General features: G+C 34.5%; 1 long non-coding RNA gene across 2 annotated transcripts; it reads right to left on the reverse strand.

Moving 5' to 3' along the window:
- Window positions 1-525: 525 nt before the first annotated feature.
- On the reverse strand, window positions 526-7,067 carry A530053G22Rik (RIKEN cDNA A530053G22 gene). 2 transcript variants are annotated; one of them, NR_160794.1, is made up of 5 exons: window positions 6,908-7,067; window positions 5,398-5,537; window positions 4,976-5,046; window positions 919-1,020; window positions 526-770 (listed from the first exon to the last, which is right to left on the reverse strand). It is a non-coding gene; the product is annotated as an RIKEN cDNA A530053G22 gene (long non-coding RNA). The 2 variants fall into 2 exon arrangements; NR_160795.1 differs by lacking the exon at window positions 5,398-5,537.
- Window positions 7,068-7,336: the final 269 nt, after the last annotated feature.

A 7,336-nucleotide genomic window follows, 5' to 3' on the forward strand; every position in this document is an offset into this window, starting at 1 on the left:
ATAAAAAGAAACTATAATACAATCACATTGTAATGTTTATGCTACCTGAGAGATTTTTCTGAAATATATATGTAATGGAAGGAAAATTAGAATTTTTGTAGATTGCTTGCTTCATTCACTGACTCTGTGTGTGTGTGTGTGTGTGTATGTGTTATTATTTTCCCTGTTAACTTCCTTCTGCCTTCTTTATAGCCCTCAAAGTATTCAAGTAGACTCTTGTAAGTCAAAGGAAGTTCTGGTTTTCTCCCTCAGAGCTAGTCTGCTGAGTGGTAAAATGCTAGCTCCAAGGCCTCAATTCAGTTTATCCCAAACAGACATATCTAGCCTTCAACAAGCCTCATTAAGGTATTTTTGGAAATGTCCTGAAAGAAACATTACAACAAAAGAAAAGTAATTGAAATACCTGATATCTTTAAGAGTTTTATACAATTGTAGCTATTAAATTTTGAAATACAAAAAATATTCCCATGTATGATCAGGTGAAGAATGTGACTTTGATAATGTCTCCTGATGAATTCCACAGCATGATGTGCATTGGGTACTTTATTGAAAACTCTTTTACAAAGTTGAAATCAATGCAATTAATCTTACATAAAGCCAGTAATGATATTCCTTAACAATAGGGTGTGCAGAAATCCCTGAATAACAATTGTGAATACCTTTGTTTACAGGCTTGAATCAACATCAAAATTTAATTCCAAGGAATCAAGTATAGTGACTAATACAATTTTTCTCCTCCTGAGATCAAGGCTCCTATTTAGGGCATACATCTGTGAGGTAAGAAAAAGATGGAGACATTTGAAATTAATATTGGATTTCATTCATGTTTTCATGTAAGAGTTTGATAATGTTGAGATGAAAATCAAAAATCTTTGTCATTAACTCTAATTTCATGTCATTTTACAGGAATCAACTTACCTGTTTCATATACATTTTCAATATTTTTAGTAGGAATTTTGACGAACTTAGTTAGGGTCACATATTCTTCTCACATTTCTTGAGTGATATTTGTCCCAGTTGCTGCATTACATGTGAAAAAGTAAGAAGAGAGAGCCACTATAATCATACCAAAGTGTCTATGTTCATCAAGTCTTGTTACTAGTTGGTAAATCATGCTAATTTACCAAACGTCCCTACAAGAATGGGGATGCCATTCAGGGAAACATTCTGAAGTCAGGTCAGATATTTTTACTGTGGATAAGATAATTTCTCTCCATCCTGTATATCTGAGATACCGATTTACAATGGGGAATATTAAAATTAGCATTGAATTATTATTAAACTTATCATCATGTACAATTCACCTTGAATTTTACATGATATAATTATACTTGAAGTATGTTAGTAAACACATTCCTGCTCCTGTGAATCATGAAACTAAAGTCAGGGGGCACAGTTATATTGTAAATCACAGAAAAGAAAAAAATTGTTTTCTCCCATAAAATAATAACATACTCATAAAACCAGATACATTGAAATTAATAGAAAGTAGTGTGGAAATGCCTTGAACACATGGGCACAGGAGAAATTTTCCTGAACAGAAACCAATGGCTTATGCTTTATGATCAACAATCAACAAATGGGACATCATAAAATTGCAAAGCTTCTGTTAGGCATATGAAACTTTCAATAGGACAAAATGGCAACCAACAGATTAGAAAAAGATCTTTACCAACCCTACATAGGATAGAGGGCTAATATACAATATATACAAAACTCAAGAATTTATACTCCAGAGAACCAAATAACCCTTTTAAAACAGGGAACGGAGCTAAACAAAGAATTGTCAACTAAGGAATACTGAATGAATGGCTGAGAAACACCTAAAGAAATGTTCAACATCTTGAGTCATCAAAACAACCCTGAGATTCCACCTCTCACCAGTCAGAGTGGCTAAGATCAAAAACTCAGGTGACAGCAGATATAGAAGAGGATGTGGAGAAAGACTCCTCCATTGCTGGTGGGATGGCAAACTAGTACTATCACTGTGAAAATCAATTTGGCAGTTCCTCAGAAAATTAGACACAGTACTACCTGACCTGATAACCCAGCTATACCAATCCTGGTCATATACCCAAAAGAAGTTTCAACATATAAGAAGCACACATGATCCACTATGTTTATAGTAGACTTATTTATACTAGCCAGAAGCTGGAAAGAACCCACATGTTCTTCAACTGAGGAATGGATACAGAAAATGTGGTATATTTTTCACAATGGATTACTAATTAGGCATTAAATACAATGACTTCATGAAGTTCTTAGGCAAATGGATGGAATTAGAAAATAGCATCCCTTCATTTAAATTTCAAATGCTCTCCCCAAAGCCCCCTATGCCTTTCCCCTGCCCTGCTCTGCAACCAACCCACTGGACTTCCTGGCCTTGACATTCCCCTGTACTGGGACATATGATCTTCGCAATGCCAAATATCTAATAAAAAAAAAAAAAAGAATTTGCAGAAACATAACCACTGCCTTTCAATAAAATCACAGGTTAATTCAGTCTATTATTCCTTCAGTGAAATTCACTTTGAATTTGCCAAAGATGCCTGTTTTTATTCAAACCTTAGTAAAGTTTTATTGACCAAGAGATACAAAAAAAATGAAAGAAAGAAAAAAATAAAAATAAAATAGCATCCTGAGCAAGGTAATTCAGTTGTGCTAGAACACATATAGTACACACTTACTGATAAGTGGAAGTTAGCCCAAAATTTTGGAGTAACCAAGATACAATTCACAGACAACGTGAAACTTTTGAAGAAGGAAGACCAAAGTGTGGATGTTTCAGTCTTTCTTATGAGGAAGAATGAAATACTCAAGGGAGGAAATATGGAGACAAATTATGGAGCAGAGACTTAAGGAAAGTCCATCCAGAGACTGCCCCAACTGGGGATCTATCCTACATACAGACATCACACTCAGACACTAATATATATGCCAAGAAGGACTTGCTGACAGGAACCTGGTATAGCTTTTTTCTTGAGATGAATTGCCAGAGCCTGACAAATACAGAGGCAGATCCTCATAGCCAGCCATTAGACTGAGCATGGGATCCCCAAAGAAGGAGTTAGAGAAAGGACTGAAGGAGCTGAAGAGATTTACAACCCATAGGACGAACATCAATATCGGTCAACCAGACCCCTGCCCCAAAGCTCCCAACAACTAAATCACCAACCAATGAGGTCACATGGAGGTACCCATGGTTCAAGCTGCATTTGTTGGACATCAATGGAAGAAGAGGTCTTTGACCCTGTGAATGCAGATGCCAATACGCGCTTTCTGACAGAAGCCTGATACTGCTGACTCTTGAAAGGATCTGCCAGATCCTGCCAAATACATAGGTGGAGGCTCAAGCCAAATATTGGACTAAGCATAGGGTTCCCAGATGAAGGAGTTAGAGACAGAATTGAAGGAGCTGCAGGGATTTGCGACAGTCATAAAAAGAACATTATCAACCAACCAAACACCCCCCAGAACTCCCAGGGACTAAATCACCAACCAAAGTGGGACTCATGGATCCAGCCACATATGAAGCAGAGGATGTCCTTATAGGACATCAATTGGAAAAGAGACCTTTGACTCTGTGAAGGCTCAATGCCCTAGTGTATGGGAAGGGCAGGGTGGTTATGTGGCAGTAGGTGGTTGGGATAGGGGGAGAGAGGATGGGATATGTAGTTTCCACAGGAGAAACAGGGAAAGGGGACAACATTTGACATGAAAATAAAGAAACTATCCAATAAAAAATTTTACATACCCAGTGCTCCTGTCATATTCTGCAAGTAAATCAAATCATTAACAAACCGCGCTTGGAATATGATGGTGGTGTTTGAGAAAATATGTAGCTCAATAAGAAAGACACTTGGTCCTGTTAATACATAAATTTTCTTTCATCATATCATGACATAGAGTTTCCTATTTATTTATTTACTTATTGTTTAGTTTTGAGATTTTAATATAGTTATAACATTTGAAACATCCCTTTACACCATAAAAGACTGAGTGTGTGACCATCCACATTCTGCTTCAAGTTCATGACACTGTTTAATACTGATTATAACCATATGCTTATATTTATCACATCATTATAAAAGCTATCCTGTATTTTATATTATACCAGTTATATATTATTTTATTAAAATAATAATTTATGTAATATGAAGTATTTATTTATAAACATAGCCCTTTAAGTTCATATAATATAAACTAGATATAACTCATAATTTTAAATTATATTGTTTTCAAAGCAGTATAACTTTTTCATAATAATCCCATTATTCCTAGAATATTTCAGCATATATTATCATTTATGCATTAAATTATTGAATCAGGAAAATGTTTCCTCATCTTCTAAAATGAAACTAAAAAATCAATTGTATATCTGAACAACTATAGTAAAACCTGTATTTATTTATTTGGTTGGGTTTTTTTTTTTTTGGTTTGTTTTGTTTTTGTTGTTTTGTTTTGCTTTGTTTTGTTTTGTTTTGTTTTCGAGACAGGGTTTCTCTATTTAGTCCTGGCTGTCCTGGAACTCACTTTGTAGACCAGGCTGGTCTCGAACTCAGAAAACTGCCTGCCTCTGCATCCTGAGTGCTGGGATTAAAGGTGTGCACCACCACACCTGGCTATTTGTTTGATTTTTGTTTCCTTTTTTGCCACCTAGAAATTTTCATTCATAAGTGCAATACACTCACTCCTACTGGTGGAGAATAAATAATGGCTATTAAGCTCACTTTTTTTTTAACCCTCCTTCATATGATAAATAGTAGATATTTGGAAAATGACGAACTGGATCATGCACTTTCCAGGTCCCACAGAGATCATGGGTCCCTTTGCTTTTGAGACATTCTCGGCGGATTTAAAACTCTGTAAAATTAGACATAATAGACCATTTCTCCACTAAAGACAGTCTTGATGAAGTTCAAATCCTTAAATAACATGTAAACAATGCAGTCAATCCTGAATCAGTAATACTCACCTTTCTTTGTGCAATAATTCCATGGGAGTTTATCAGCCCAAACTGTGTGTAGTTGGCAGATCCCGTTTTTCCTAAACAATGCATATTAAACTATAAACTCTCCTTATTTCACATTTATAATCAAATGTCTATTTCTCCCTCCAAAAAGTCACATCTTTCTGAAAGTAAACCAAATTCCTGGCCTTGAATCTGTTTTCTATGATGCTAGGTTTTGGTTTGTAAATATCTTATTAAACATCTTTTGAGTTTGTGATTCCTATTGGAAATGGACAGTCTTCCTTTGTGCACCAAGATTTAGTGATGGAAATGGGGCTCAATCCTAAATTGACAGGATTTCCCACATCACCAAAGTGAGGAGAGTGACCTCAAGGATGATTCCCATTTCAACAAATTGTTCCTTTTAATGAAAGACCTTTTCTTACCTCACATAGAACGTCATGCTCATGACACTGTGTTCATTAAAAAACTGAACTTCACGCATCAGCATACGCTCTGGACTATTTTCTGCTATTGCACCCACAGATTTACTTGCTAGGTAGACAGTATGAAATTTCCCTGAAAACTAAAAATTAATATAAATTAAAACCATCAGTGGCAGCATATGAGTTTGAGTTCCCACACCCACATGTTTGCTCAAAATCTCCTGTAAGTTCGTTTCTGAGGTATATCTTAAGGCCTTGGTAGGTACTACGTATATATAGTGCAACCTGCAGACAAATTACGCACACACATAAAACAATAAAATCAACTAAGTGAAACTTTAAGGTAAATCAATATTTAGAAAAGTAAGTTAAGTAAATGCCAGTGTCGGGAGGCAGGAGTGGGTGTTTGGGGCAATACCTTCATAGAAGCAGCAGTAGGGATGTTGAAATAGTGAGGTTCGGGGGGGGGGAATTAAAAGGAGATAAAAATTGAAATATAAATAAAGACTATATCTAATTAAAAAGAATAAAAAGAAAAAGAAAAGTAAATTATAGTTGTTCAAGCAAAACAATAGAAATTATTTAATATTGTGATAGAAAAAAATTAAATATGTGCTAAATGCATTATAGTGTATTTCTGCTTTTACCTTATAATTAAATAACATCTTATTTAGAAACATATATACATGATAATAATTTTATATCATGCAAAATATCATGAAGAAAAAAGTGCAAATATAAATTATAAGTTTCTTTTAGGAAGCTGAATCCACACTAAAAAGTAATCTTAATAATGTAATGGAATCCACATACTAAATGACTTCAATGTAAATAAAAAAGAAGCAACCATTTTGTTGTCAAAATTCTTTGTATTCCAAAAATTTAGGACCAATTTTCCTCTTTGAAATCACATGCATATACACAAACATACAAACATACACACACAAATGCACACACACACACACACACACACACACACACATGAACAAACATGCTAAATCAAACTTCACAGAATTAGTCCTTGTTTTGGAAAAATTTCTGTTTTACAATTAATATTATCTCACATATTTATCATAGTGCAGTGACTCAAAAGGAGAAAAATCTATTCTTCAAACATATGATATATAATGTGTTTGCCCTGCAGATATCAAACTGATTTTGTTTTTATTATACTGATTAAAAGTCATCACTGAATTCATGTAGAATAATAATACTCTAAATACAAATAAAATTAAGTATGCAAAGTTAAAACATACCATTAATAAGATGTTCCTTTTAATACCCTTTACCCAGGTAAAATAATATTAGGTACCATATGAAGCTGAAATGAAGTAATTATAATGTTAAACTAATATAATAATATTTTAACAAATGGGATATATTCCAAGTACAAAAAACAAATAGGAACCAATATATTCATAGAATCACACTGATTGTCAGTTCCAACTGTGATAAGTTCACTAAACCATAGTTTCTTCCCACATAACTCCCGGATAGCCCATCCTTGTACCTGTAAGGGTTCCTCAGCAGCAGAAACCAAAAAGGCTAGAGCAAGAAGAAGAAAATTCATTTTCCAGATTCTTCTCTTTCTAATTGAACAGAAGAGTAACGTTGTTCAGCTGCGGTGAAATGATGGACTGAAGAGGCTCATAAAGCATTTCAGTTTGTACAATGTGCAATGAAACTATTTATGCTTTTAAATGAACCTCATTTCATTTTTCAGAATATTTGGCAGAAAAGGTGGTCCTATTTGTGTCTAGCATTGCTTCATTTTACCTCATGGGATTAGGTTTCATCACATGCCTTACTTAGGATCCAGGCCAAAGGTCCTTTATTCAACAACATTAATTTCCAACTGAACATCCTATCCCTAGCTTGAAACAGCTGAGAACTCCAAGAGACAAAGAATAGTGTGTTGCTTTTGTCTTACTGTTTGCTT

The sequence above is a fragment of the Mus musculus genome, chromosome 6 (genome assembly GCF_000001635.26).
Source record: "Mus musculus strain C57BL/6J chromosome 6, GRCm38.p6 C57BL/6J".
Taxonomy (NCBI): Eukaryota; Metazoa; Chordata; class Mammalia; order Rodentia; family Muridae; genus Mus; species Mus musculus.